Source organism: Scylla paramamosain, chromosome 5, assembly GCF_035594125.1.
Source record: "Scylla paramamosain isolate STU-SP2022 chromosome 5, ASM3559412v1, whole genome shotgun sequence".
In the NCBI taxonomy this organism is placed as follows: Eukaryota; Metazoa; Arthropoda; class Malacostraca; order Decapoda; family Portunidae; genus Scylla; species Scylla paramamosain.
Window position 1 is genome coordinate 10601692 of NC_087155.1, and position 14993 is coordinate 10616684.

General features: G+C 39.1%; 1 long non-coding RNA gene across 2 annotated transcripts; it reads left to right on the plus strand.

Annotated features, from left to right (window-relative positions):
• Positions 1-390: 390 nt before the first annotated feature.
• LOC135100301 (uncharacterized) lies at positions 391-14993 on the plus strand. 2 transcript variants are annotated; one of them, XR_010268593.1, is made up of 5 exons: positions 391-757; positions 2576-2648; positions 2925-3098; positions 11726-11816; positions 14856-14993. It is a non-coding gene; the product is annotated as an uncharacterized LOC135100301 (long non-coding RNA). The 2 variants fall into 2 exon arrangements; XR_010268594.1 differs by lacking the exons at positions 11726-11816; positions 14856-14993 and adding an exon at positions 5551-6894.

Genomic DNA, 14993 nt, shown 5'->3' on the forward strand with positions numbered 1-14993 from the left:
GGGGTGTTTTGGATGCGTTTGGATGTGTGCAGGGTGTCTCTCTCTCTCTCTCTCTCTCTCTCTCTCTCTCTCTCTCTCTCTCTCTCTCTCTCTCTCTCTCTCTGTCAGTAGTTACACAGGTTTTTAAGGGTGTCTTTACTGTTCTAGTGACAGATTAAAAACATTTCTACGTTACTATCAGGAGAAACACGCTTTTAAAAGCGTGTTAGTGACATGTTTTTAATGATGTTTTTACGGTTCTAGGGACAGATTAACAACATTTATATATTATTAATAAGAGAAACGCTTTTAAAAATCCTGCTAATCATCTTTGTGGCTTTGGGAAACAGTCGTAAGGAGAGAGAGAGAGAGAGAGAGAGAGAGAGAGAGAGTAAAAGCATTTTAGTTAATCATATCCTGCGCTAGTTCGTACGTTTTCTGTGGTGACACGGTACAGCAGTGAATGAAATTTGGAATCATAATCATGCAGGGATGGTTTAGTGGGGAAACGTGAGTGAGGAAGTTAGGATATTTATATTATTTGAATTATTACTTGATAACATGTCAACTTTTCTGTGTGTGTGTGTGTGTGTGTGTGTGTTGGTTGAGGAACCGAGACAGGTGGCGCTTCGGAGGGTGAGCGGCTGGCTGAAGTGTTCTGGCAGGCGTTGGTCAGTCTTGCCCCACGCACTCTAGTGATAAGTGTTTCCGTGTTCCCGGCTGCTTCTCCCTGTACCAAGCACCGCCACGCAACGCCAGAGAGCCATGAGTACGTAAGGTGAGCCCAGCAGTGCCAGCCTACCCTCATTCAGCCTTACTGCCTTCCCAGCACCACCTTCCTCTTCCCTGTAGTGTCTTGTAGCAGTTTATTAAGGTTTTTGTTCGTTATTTAGGTATATTTTGGGGTTATTTATTTATTTTTAGGTTTTCTTTACGTCTGAGTCTGGAAACAGCTGGAGATTTAAGCGAATATTGAAGAGTCGTCAATATGGAAACAAGCCATCAGCTGAGGTATAGGCAGGGCGTCATTGTTTTCAGTTATTATTTGCCTCATCTCTTACTTACTCAGCTAACATGTCACAAGATAGTTACTTGTCTAGCTTTCATATCCGCGGGTCATACATATCCGCCATTGCTTGGTTTTGGTGTCATGAAGTAATAATTGAGGCAACATGGCCGCCGGGTCCTCCACTGAGGTCGGCGTCGAGGGCCTGTTCCGGCCTGTGGGTTCCCATATTTTTTTTATATTTTCTTTAATTTCTTTATTTGGCTTCTTTAGTAAGTTTTTATGGTTTGTAAAAATATTTTGTTGCTGTTGAAGTGTTTTTCTTGCTTCAGAAGAGTAAATGGGCTGAATTTTCTGTATTTTTTTTTTTTTCTTTTCGTAAATAGAGGGTCATTTTCACGGTTATTTTTACCCAACCCGGTTCTTGGCTTTTTTTATTTGAGGATGTAGTGAAGCTTCTATTGCCTTAAAAAATCGTTTATGAACTTTAAAATGTTTTGCGTTCCTGTTGAGTTAACTATGTGCATTTTGAAATGGTTTTTAGCCCCGTTAAAAGTGGTGATTTTGTCATTTTTTTAGATTCCTTATTTCTTTATTTCAGCTTGTAACTAACTTTGCATTGCTTGAAAAATAGTTCAGATTTTTTGAAGTGTGTTTTTACTGGTGTAAAGTGAAATGGGTGGACTTTTGAATGGTTTTAATGGTGTCAAAGGTTCCAACACTTTTTCCATATTTCTGTTGATATTTCTTTACAACTACTCAGGTTGCAGATGTTTTGATATTGTGAATGTTAATTAAAGTAATTGTCAAGTCAGAAAATAGAATGCATTCAAGCCTAGCTTCATTTTTTCTAAAGGTCAGTTATAAAAATGAAATACGTTACGGTACGTATCTATACGTGACGTCATCAATGACGTCATCAAGGAGCCAGGACCTCAACCAACTCCAGTTTCTCCTGAATGTCTAGCGTTCCTTGCGTGTTTTAGGGTGTCTAAAGTGTGTTTTGGGGTGTCTAAAGTGTGCATTGAGCCGTTTTGAATCAGGTTGTGTGTTTTAAGTGTGTTTTAAGTGTTTTAAGTGTTTTGCATGAGTCTGGGTGTGTTTTGGGTGGGTAAGGGAGTGTTTCTGGGTGTTTGAAGTAGGTCTGCATGTGTTTTGTGGTGTTTTGGGTGTGTTTCAGATGGGGTTTGAGGTGTTTTAGAGTGTTTTAGGTGTATTTCAGAGTAATTTGGTGTGTTTAGGATATTTTTGGTATGTTTTGGGAATGGTTTGGTGTGTTTAGGGGTGTTGTGGGGATATTTTGGTGCGTTTAGAAGTGTTACAAATTGCTTGAAAGTAGCTTGGTGTGTGTTGGGTGTGTTTGGGGATGCTTTGGGGTGTTTTAAGTGGATTTGGTATGATAGAAATTGCTTTGAGATGTTTGGGTGATGTGGTAGAAATGATGGAGACGAGTATTAGGGGTGTTATGGTAAAGGCACGGTGCTTGAAGTAATATAAATAATTCTGGTGTGTTTTAGGGAGGGGCTTTGATGGTAGAAGTGTGTGAAAGGTGTTCCAGCATGTGTTGTGATACAATCCTTTTGTTTTCAGATGCATATGCAGAGAGAGGAAAACCAGGAGGACTACTACCGCCAACACCACCACCACTACAGTTAAATGAAGGGTAGATGAATAATTAAATATTTGTTCTCTTTTATTGTCTTGAGTATGAAATGATTAGGAATTCGACAAACTCTCTCTCTCTCTCTCTCTCTCTCTCTCTCTCTCTCTCTCTCTCTCTCTCTCTCTCTCTCTCACACACACACACACACACACACACAACCTCTTGACCTAATTTAACCAAACTAAACCTATCCAAACCCAACACAACACAACCCAAACAAAACAAAGCAAACCCTATCCAATCCTACTCCAAACCTAACCTCTTCACAACCCACAGGCAATGATGGACGTGGCATTCGGCACAGGCTTCACCATTCGAACGACTGTGAACGCCGCATTCTCTCGCTCGGGAAGTACTGGCTGATTGGTGGCCTTGGCTATCTACGCAATCACTCTTGCTGTGGTTGACATACCATTCTTTGCTCTCTTCTTCCAGGAACTACTGCCTGAGGTGATTTTGATTGTGTGTGTGTGTGTGTGTGTGTGTGTGTGTGTGTGTGTAGGTAGCATCATCATCAGCAACAGGGGTTGTTGATGGTAATGGTTCCTGTTTTTATCCTCATTAGGGCTAGCTAGACCAACCTTGGGCTGTACTGTGAGCTGATGTTGTTTGCCATTGGTGGGTCTTGAGGGGCTGGGATAATGGGTTTCTTAGGTAAACACACAGAAACACTTAAAAACACAAACCTTTACAAACACTAGGTAATGCTGGTATACACATAAACACAGATTAGGCCTGATATGCACTTAGAAACACACACACACACACACACACACACACACACACACACACACACACACATTATATGTTGGTGGCATCAACTGCCTACTCACTCACTTTTGCTGTGGCTGACATACTATTCTCTGCTCTCTTCTTCCTGGAATTACTGCCTGAGGTGAGGGTAAGTGTGTGTGTGTGTGTGTGTGTGTGTGTGTGTGTGTGCAGGAACCATCATCACACCTGATGACACACACGATGAAAGCAGGAACCATCATCATCACCTGCTGTGGCTGATGATGGTTCCTGCTTTCATCGTCATTGTGGCCATATAGACCAACCTGGGGCTGTAGTCTGGGCTGATGCTGTATGCCACGGGTGCATGTGGAGGGCTGGGATATTGGATAACAACTGAAATAGGCTAGTATTCATATAAACCATTATAAACAATACGTAGTAAAAAAGGCTAGTATTCATATAAACCATTATAAACAATATGTAATGCTGGTATATACACATAACCACAGAATTAAGACTGGTATACACTTAAAGACATTTACAAACATTTCTTAAGGCTTGTATACTCTTAGAAACATATCCAAATACTTGCTAAGTCTGGTACACACACATAATCCCATAAGAGATGTTGGCATATACTCAGAAATCTATACACTATCTACTATACACTATCTATACACTATCTATACACTGTGTCTACTAGCCTTACTAGGTAAGGCTAGTAGACACAAATCTATACATATATTAGGAATTTATGTTGAATTATTGAGATGACTAGTACACACACACACACACACACACACTCTCTCTCTCTCTCTCTCTCTCTCTCTCTCTCTCTCTCTCTCTCTCTCTCTCTCTCTCTCTCTCTCTCTCTCTCTCTCTCTCTCTCTCTCTCTCTCTCTTTCTTTCTCTGTTTCTTTCTCTGTTTCTTTCTCTTCTGTTTTTGTGTCTAGTTTCTCTCTCTCTCTCTCTCTCTCTCTCTCTCTCTCTCTCTCTCTCTCTCTCTCTCTCTCTCTCTCTCTCTCTCTCTCTCTCTCTCTCTCTCTCTCTCTCTCTCTCTCTCTCTCTCTCTCTCTCTCTCTCTCTCTCTCTCTCTCTGATATGCTGTCCCACACCTCAGTACACCCTTCCTGTCTTCCTACACCTTAGCACCCCCTCCTGTCTGCCTCTAGACCCAAACACTCCCTGTTTCACCCCTGCATCTTATTAAACTGTCCTTGTTTGTCTCCCTTCACCTCAATAAACCCTATCTACTTTCCCTCTCTGTTTCTGTGTCTTACCTTACTACAACCTCGTCTGTCCCAATTGTTTAGTTCTCAATTCTTGTCCACTGCACTTAAATACTGCCTTCCATGCCTGTTTCGTATATTTATATTTATCTATTTATATTTCTATTTAGTATTTTTGGTGTGTTTTGCAGTGTCTTAGGTGTGTTTTGTGGTGTTTTGGTCAGTATTGCATGAGTTTGGGTGTGTTTTAGGGTGTTAAAGTCTTTTGGGCTGTTTTGAGTGAGTTTGGATGTGTTTTTAAATGTTTCAGATGGATTTCTGGGGTGTTTTGGGGTGTTTCAATGTATTTTCTTGTGTTTTGGTGTGTTTGGGGGATTTAGCTGCATTTTTAATGTGTTTAGGATGTTATGGGCATGTTTTGATGTGTTTTAAGGTGCTTGAAAGTAGGCTGTTGTGTTTAGGGATGTTTTGGGCAACTTTTGGTGTGTCTAGGGGCAGACAGGATGGGTGTGCTAAGGTGTTTGATAGAAGCTTCTTTGGGATGTTTTGGTGATATTCTAGCTAAGATGGATATGGTGTGAAAGTAGAGGCGGGTACTTGAGGTAAGATGAAAGATTCCGTGGTGTTTTTGTGGATGGGCTGCACCTTTCACCTAAGTATTTAATATTAGGCGATGCAAAGTAACTAAAATTGGCAAAGAGTTACTACCAGTATTACTATAACTAACATAGATACATAAATCAACATAACATCTAACACAATTTCACCAATATTAATGCAATAGCTAGTTCTAATTAAGTATTGTTTTCTTTATAGGTTTTATAACTATTCAAAACTTCTTACACATGCCTACACAAAACATTTTCGTCTTCTGTTTCATTAAATAACTCATCTAAATTTTGTTTGCTTATATATTTTTGCCTGATCTGTCTCATCAGTACGCACTCCAGCAATACATGTTGCTCTGTCTGTGTTGCCTGCCCGTTACATGGACACATGCGCAAGTCCCGCGGGATGCGACTCCAACGGCCGGTCTCGATCTTTAAGTCATGAGACATCAGTCGAATTCTAGTAAACGCCATACGTGTATAGTCAGGGATATATATGTCATCTGAATAAATATTATGGACACCAAGACTAGAATTCAATATTGATATATATGTGTGATACTTTGCTGCGTCTTCTGGCTTATGGGTAATTAAATGAATTATTCTGTCAAGAGGATTTATATGATTATCATACTGTATGGCACTCTGGATAAACTTATAACCAGGGTTGTTAGCTTCTCTGCATAAACTAAATACAACATGAAATGGTTAATTTCTGTCGAGTAAAGTCAGTTTCCTCTCCAAGAAACGTTTCCATTGGACATAGACAATATGGTAAACTAGCTTAATTCCCCATTCAACATGACATAAGTTTGAGCTTGTGTTATTTCTCACGCCCAAGAGACATCTCATAAGTTTATTGTACTGACTGGTGAGTGACACACAGCTGTTTGTCAGCCACAACTAGCAGCTGTATGTCAGTTCAGCCAACACAGCCGCGTTAAACACACGTTGCATATAGCAGTAAGGCATATCTAGGTTCGAGGCACAGAATATAGAAAATTTGTTGATGACTGACTGACACTTTACCCTATGTAGTGACATCGTCCTTCATACAACCGCTGTCGGTAAACCAGGCTCCTAAATACCTCTATCTGTCACAGTACTTAACAGCATGTACCTCGATCTTTAATGGTACCTCGATCTTTAATGGAACACAATGAGTGTTATTTAAAACAAAAAAAAAAAAATTAAGTTTTGTCCTCGTTAAGAACCATTCCATAATCATTGCAATAATCGATGACAACTCTGTTTCCTGATACACATATCCCTATCATATGACACCAACACACACTTCACCAACATTATAATTCCTCCTAATATTTTGTTTACTTTTTTTCATATATAAATCAAAACCTGGCACGCTACTAATTAATGTTTCCTTAATTTCAGTGATCCATATTATGTCAAATTCTAAAACAAAATTTAGCACTTCAGGGCTTTAGAGCTTATTTTTCACACCACAGATATTCCAAGCACATATTTTCAATTGCCCATTCCAATTCTTTCCATGCCAAAATTAGGGAAATGCCTATCAATCACAACACCATCACGCAGCAATACTCACTGCCGATAATCATACGTAATTTCCACTGCCTGGAGTGAAAGTTGAAAAATAAATAATTAGATGCTTGTTGTCTTTTATTCTCTTGAGTCTCTCTCTCTCTCTCTCTCTCTCTCTCTCTCTCTCTCTCTCTCTCTCTCTCTCTCTCTCTCTCTCTCTCTCTCTCTCTCTCTCACACACACACACACACACACACACACACACACACACACACACACACACACACACACACACACACACACACACACACACACACACACACACACATGTCAGGAGAAAGGGGCAACTAATTATGTAAGAGAGAGAGAGAGAGAGAGAGAGAGAGAGAGAGAGAGAGAGAGAGAGAGAGAGAGAGAGAGACTGAATTTTATTATATATTCTTACCACAAAAACCACACACATACAGGGGGTAACATTACTGTAAATGTGTGCATGTATAGGTGCATATGTGTGTGTGTGTGTGTGTGTGTATTTATTATTTCTGTAGGGCAGAAACTTTCAAGTAGGAAAGAAAGATACAGAGAAAAGCATATCCTGCCTAAATGTTTACATTCTTGAAAGAAAACGGAGGTCCGTTTTTTACATTTTATGGTAAACCTATGTGACGAAATACGCAGTTAATTGTACATAAGTGTTTCCCAGACTTCCCCAGCACATAACTTGTGATGGTTCAGTCAATGGCAGCAGGTCCGGATGTGGGCTGTTCATCCGCGACTACATTTCTGCTAATCACCACACTGACACTGAGGTTTCCCTGCACACATGTCCTCCACTAGGGCAGAACTGTGTGTTCTGGAGGTGCTCCATATTGTGGCGCCTCTCCGTAAGGATGTACTCTTCTTTGTTGACAGTCAGGTTGCACTGTATGCTCTCCTATCTACCTCCCCCATGGACTGTGATCTAGTTAATAAATGTCTTGATCTCATCCACGGCCTAGAAGGTGCTGGTGCCACGGTCCACTTCACCTGGATACCCTCTCATGTGGGTATCCCACTTAATGAAGAGGCAGACCGCCTTGCTCAATGTGCCCTTCAGGACGACACATTGGACACTGGTGCTGAGTACACTTTGGGCTATGTTAAGGACTTTGTACATAGTAGCATTAGTGATCAGTTGGAGCTTTGTTGCCATAGGGGCAGTGGCACTAGTCTTCACTATTTACGTGTCTCCCAGAGCTGTGCTTACACCTATGGGAGACACACTGCATCATGCATGCATAGGATGGCAATGAGGCTCAGATTAGACTATAAGTACTTTTGGGAAGTCAGTGCTTCTCCTGGTGTATGCTGTGTGCTAAGTGCTGCACCAAGGGGACACACACTGCGTCATTATGTCACGGAATGTCCTCTCATTGCTAAATTTATGCTGCAAGGTCAACATGACTTGTATACCCTCATTGACCATTTCTTAGACTCAGCTACTCTCAGGGCTATACTCAAGGAATATCCTATGTTTGCTCCCAGACTGTAGGATATTTATGCAATAAGGTGTGCAATATCTGTATTTATTTATTTACTTATATTCTTTTAATGTATACTATATTTTTATATTTTTGATGCTCTACCCTTAAGTCTTTGCCCAGGGGGTGGGTGGCAAGGTCCGTCCTCCTCCTTTGTTGTATTTCATTATTAATGCAACAATAAATGTATCAATCAATCCATCAACTTTCAAGAGAGAGAGAGAGAGAGAGAGAGAGAGAGAGAGAGAGAGAGAGAGAGAGAGAGAGAGAGAGAGAGAGAGAGAGAAACATTTCCTGCCTAAATGTTTAGAGAGAGAGAGAGAGAGAGAGAGAGAGAGAGAGAGAAACATTTCCTGCCTAAATGTTTACATTCTTGAGAGAGAACGGAGGTCTGTTTTTTAAAATCTTATGGTAAACCTGTGTGATGAAATATGCAGTTAATTGTACATAAGTGTATCCCAGACTTCTCCAGCACATACGAGTAACCCCCCTTTCAGTAGCACCACATCCACCACGACCCACACGTTGGTAAGCTTTCTAAACACACTTAACTTTCAATGGCACATATATTTAAAAGATTAATCACAGCAAAAAAGAACCATATATATATATATATATATATATATATATATATATATATATATATATATATATATATATATATATATATATATATATATATATATATATACAGTACATGCAGGTGAACTCTTCATAACCCCCAGAGAAAGGCTAATGATACCTGGTGATCATGAGCTGCAGTTTGGGAACCTCTGTTGCACATGTTTGTCTCTGGGAATTATTGTTCTTTTTAATGCAAAATTTTAGACTTAATAATGACAAGTTGAGAGATAACACAGTATTAATGCGAGGCTTCAAGTCACACAAGCTTAATGACTTCACATTGTGCCACACAAGGGATGAGACTTTGCACAGTGTAAGCCCAGCCAGGACTAGTTTGAATTTGGCGCTTGAATTATTATGTAGATACTTTGACAAATATAATTGTAATGGTTTAGATTTTAATTTTACACATTTATATATCATTATATTTATTTTTAGATTGGTTTAGTTTAATATGAGAGTAAATGGTGCTTGTTATTTGAAGAAAATAGTTTTGTGGATTGGGTGTGTAGTTGCGCTGTGCAGGCTGGCAGGAAGAGGATGGGCAGCAGACATCAGAAAAATGTCTGTGCTCCAAGGAGTGTCTTGAGCTGCTGCTTTATTTAACCTGGATTTTCGCTGAACAAGACAGTAAAATGGGCTGTGGGGCTGCCTGTATGTGCTGGTGCAAGCTTGGTGCCTGCCGGGAGCTGTCTGGGGGGCCAGCAGCTCTTCCTGAGGCCCAGCAAGGCTCTATCATTGGTAAGTGACCCACCCACTACTTGTCTAGACAAGGAGTTTGTACAGTTTGTTGCAATAGGCGGTAACTCTGATGGTGTTGTTCCTTATAATGACTGTGTCACGCACAACACGTTCCTTATAATGACTCCGTGTCACGCACAACACACAGGACGGTCAGGTGAATTTTTTTTCGTTAATATTTATTTTTAAGTCTCATATTTCAAATATTTTCTCCTCGTTAGGAATATATTTATTTGACTCAACATTCCGAGGTGCTACTAACGTTCCTAACCTCCAGGACAAAATACCTACGAATTAACCATAACAAAAATTTAAAAAAAGCAAAAATATCACTTAGCAAATGTTATTAGCCGAGGTGGAGGTAGCCTTGCCCCATATATCCCCCAATATCTTCTTCATCACTCACTTATTGTAAGCCAAACATGTAACAAAGCGGAGACAGATGACTAAGCTTTCATATCCCCCAGCTACATATATCCGCCATTGCCTGGTTTTCGAGTGATGAAAGAATAATTGTTAAAACAGGCTACCTCCTTGACTGGTGTTGCCGCCAAGGGCTACCGTGATGGATGGCTACCTGTCCCAGCCTGTCAGTTCATATATTTTTTTTATGTTGTCTTAACTTCTTTATTCGGCTTCTATAATATGTTTTATGGTTTATAAGAATATCTAGTTGCTTTTTAAATTTTTTTTTTTTTTTTTAGCTTCTGTTGAGTAAATATGTTGGATTTGGTGTTGTTGTTTACGTAAATATAAGCTCCTTTTCGGCTGTATTTATTTATTTTTTTTTTCATACACCGGTAAATTGCTTTTTTTTTATTTCCAGCTATAAGTACGTGTTTATTGTTTCTAAAAATCACTTATGATTTTTAAAATGTTTCTTTGTTCCTGTTGAGGTAAATAAGTGTACTTTAAAATGGTTTATGGTCCTGTTAAAAGTTGTGACTACAACATTAGCTGTATTGTTTTTCCTCAATTTCAGCTTGTAACTAACTTTGGAATCTTTGAAAAAAAATATTTCATATTTTTAAAGTGTTTTATTTTCTTGTGAAGTCAAAAGTGTTTTTTTCAATGTTTAGGTTCCAAGACTTTTTTATACACATTTCTTTTTTATTTGTTTACTTCAGGTTGCAGGTAACTTTTGATAGTGTGAAAACATAGTTCATATTTTAGAAACTTTTTTTCGTTCCTGTAAATTTAAATTTTGTGGACTTTTCAGTGGTTTGAATGGTGTTCAGTGTCTCAACATTTTTTTCCATATTTCATTTGGATAATTATTAAATACTACTCAGCTTAGATATGTTCTAATATTGTGGATATTAATTAAAGTATTTGTCAGTTCAGAATATATAAAACATTCCAGCCTAGCTTAATTTTTTTTTCTAAGGGTCAATTTAAAAATGAAATCCGTTACGGTATGTATCTAGACGTGACGTCATCAATGACGTCATCAAGGAGTCGGGACCTCAATCGGCTCCAGTGTCTCCTGAATATTTAGCGTTCCTGGCGTGTTTTAGGGTGTCTAAGGTTTGTTTTGAATGAGTTTGTGTTCGAAGTGTGTTTTAAGTGTGTTTTGGGCTGTTTTGGATGAGTCTGTTTGTGTTTTTGGGTGGGTTAAGGCTGCGTTTTCGGTTGTTTTAGGTAGGTCTGCACGAGTTTTGGGGTGGTTGTGGGTGTGTTTCAGATGGGGCTTTAGGAGTAACAATGTGTTTTAGGGCGTTTTAGTTGTGTCTCATGATAATTTAGTATGTTTTTGATGCGTTTAAGATATTTTTGGTGTGTTTTTGGGAATGGTTTGGTGTGTTTAGGGGTGTTGTGGGGATATTTTGGTGCGTTTAGAAGTGTTACAAATTACCTGAAAGTAACTTGGTGTGTGTTGGGTGTGTTTGGGGATGCTTTGGGGTGTTTTAAAGTGAATTTGGTATGATAGAAGTTGTTTTGGAATGTTTCGGGGATGATGTAGAAATGTTGGAGACGAGTATTGGGGATGTTATGGTAGAGGCACGGTGCTTGAGGTAATATAAATGATTCTGGGGTGTTTTGGGGAGGCGCTTTGATGGTAAAAGTGTGTCAAAGATGTTGTAGCGTGTGTTGTGATATAATCCTTTTGTTTTCAGACGCATATGCTCAGAGACAAGAGGGAAAAGCAGGAAGACTACCACCACCAACACCTCCACCACCACCACCACCACCACAGTGGAAGAAAGGGTAGATGAATAATTTAATATTTGTTCTCTTTTATTGTCTTGAGTATGAAATGATTAGAAATCTCTCTCTCTCTCTCTCTCTCTCTCTCTCTCTCTCTCTCTCTCTCTCTCTCTCTCTCTCTCTCTCTCTCTCTCTCTCTCTCTCTCTCTCTCTCTCTCTCTCTCTCTGTTATTTTTATCTAGTGATTTTTTTTTTTTTATGTAGGAGGGACACTGGCCAAGGGCAACAAAAATCCAATAAAGAAAAAAAAAAAGCCCACTAAAATGCCAGTCCCAGAAAAGGCTCCAATGTGGTAGTCATAAATTGAAGTATAAGTGTCTTGAAACCTCCCTCTTGAAGGAATTCAAGAGACTTAAGTGATTTTTTTATTTTTTTCATGTATGAGACCACTGGCCAAAGGCAACAAAAAAACAATGAAAAAAAAAAAAACACTGAGATGCCAGTTCCAGAAAAGGGTCCAAAGCGGTAGTAAAAAATTGAAGGATAAGTGTCTTGAGACCTCCCTCTTGAAGAAATTCAAGTCATAGGAAGGTGGAAATACAGAAACAAGCAGGGGGTTCCAGAGTTTACCAGAGAAAGGGATGAATGATTGAGAATACTGGTTGCATTAGAAAGGTGGACAGAATAGGGGTAAGAGAAACAAGAAAGTCTTGTGCAGCGAGGCTGCGGAAGGAGGGGAGGAATGCAATTAGCATGATCAGAAGAGCAGTTAACATGAAAATAGCGGTAGAAAACACTTAGAGATGCAACTTTGCGACGATGAGAGAGAGAGAGAGAGAGGAGAGAGAGAGAGAGAGAGAGAGAGAGAGAGAGACAGAGAGGCTGAAGACATCAGTTGGAGGAGAGGAGTTGATGACACGAAAAGGTTTTGATTTCGCCCTGTCTAGAAGAGTCTAGTATGAGTGGAACTCCCAGAGACATGTGAAGCATAGTCCATACATGGACGGATAAAGCCCCTGTAAAGAGTTAGCAGCTGGGGGGGTTGAGAAAAACTGGCGATGACATCTCAGAACGCTTAACTTCATAGAAGATGTTTTAGCTAGAGATGAGATGTGAAGTTTCCAGTTCAGATTATAAGTAAAGGTCAGACCAAGGATGTTCAGTGTAGAAGAGGGGGTCAATTGAGTGTCATTGAAGAAGAGGGGATAGTTGTCTGGAAGGTTGTGTCGAGTTGATATATTGAGGAACTGAGTTTTTGAGGCATTGAACAATACCAAGTTTGCTCTGCCCCAATCAGAAATTTTAGAAAGATCAGATGTCAGGCGTTTTGTGGCTTCCCTGCGTGAAATGTTTGCATCCTGAAGTGTTGGACGTCTATGAAAAGACGTGGAAAAGTGCAGGGAAGTATCAACGTAGGAGTGGATAGGACAAGAAGTTTGGTTTAGGTTATTGATGAATAATAAGAGAGTGGGTGACAGGACAGAACCCTGAGGAACACCACTGTTAATAGAATTAGGAGAAGAACAGTGACCGTCTACCACAGCAGCAATAGAACGGTCAGAAAGGAAATTTGAGATGAAGTTACAGAGAGAAGGATAGAAGTCGTAGGAGGGTAGTTTGGAAATCAAAGCTTTGTGCCAGACTCTATCAAAAGCTTTTGATAATTTCAATGCAACAGCAAAAGTTTCACCAAAATCTCTAAAAGAGGATGACCAAAACTCTGTTTGGTAGATGCACAGTGCTTGAGGTAATATATATATATATATATATATATATATATATATATATATATATATATATATATATATATATATATATATATATATATATATATATATATATATATATATATATATATATATATATATATATATATATATATATATATATATTCAAAATTTAAATGTTTAACTAATGAAAAAAAATCTGTATATATATATATATATATATATATATATATATATATATATATATATATATATATATATATATATATATATATATATATATATATATATATATATATACAAAATTTAAATGTTTAACTAATGAAAAAAAATCTGTCAAGTGAAATACATTTGGAAAGTGTGTATAATGTTTACTCTACATCACACGTTGGTTTATCTCCCATATAAACGTTTAATAATAACAAATAGACGATAGTGTAAACATATATGGCTGATTGACAATAATGGTAACATCATTCAAAAGTTTTGTTAATAGAGGTAGGCATGGGGATTATTGGCGTGGTGGGTACTACGTTGTCCATTAATATATCTTTAAACTTGTTTCTGAGTGACGCCTGTACTTCATTCATATGTTTTGGATTCCAAGCGTGAGGGAAGAAGGATTGATAGAGCTAATAATGACGAGTCGTACAGGCAAAGATCACTTAAGAATATGACAGTTCAGTCACTGGCTCGCCGTGTTTTGAAACCTAAGTCGATTTTACTGACTATGAGCACCACAATGTATACTGTCATCACTCTACCTAGTAAAGAATGCTACATTATATTATGATCTTTGAGAGAGAGAGAGAGAGAGAGAGAGAGAGAGAGAGAGAGAGAGAGAGAGAGAGAGAGAGAGAGAGAGAGAGAGAGAGAGAGAGAGAGAGAGAGAGAGAGAGATTATCATGAGCGTGGGGATTTAGAAGACGTGTCTCCTTTCTCCGTGCGTTCCGTAAAAGGCGACTAAAAGGTAGGAGACAAGAGAGGAGCTTGAAATCCTCCTTTTGGAATTTTAGTATCCAGAGAAGGATGGAAGCAAAACGTTGTTTTTTCTTATTGTGACATTTCATATATATGTAGTGAGTTTCTTTTGATAGACTACTAGTTATGATGCTAAAAAATAAATAGATAAGTAAAAAAAAAATAAAAGGTAGGAAATAAAATGAAGCAAAGCAAGGCAGCAGCTGCCATATCCTAGGGAATCCAACGAGTAACCTGCCTGGGTACAGATGCTGTCGCCAAGATCCCACCTGTGTCCGCCTAGCGTCTTTAGTATTGAACTCGCATCGGCTCAGATCAGTACCTCCATGCAAAATGTTTCACCACACTTCTGTAGCTTCCTGTGATGCCACTCTCGCTCCCTGTTCAGCAGATGTGCGGTGGCTCTTTGCCTCCTCATTCAGCGTGCCGCCTCCACCACCATCTGCTCCTACCCTGCCGGCGTGAACTGCCTGTTTCCGCCAGTCCCGGCTCTGCTGCCTCTCTTCGTTTGTTTTAGCGTGTATGTTTT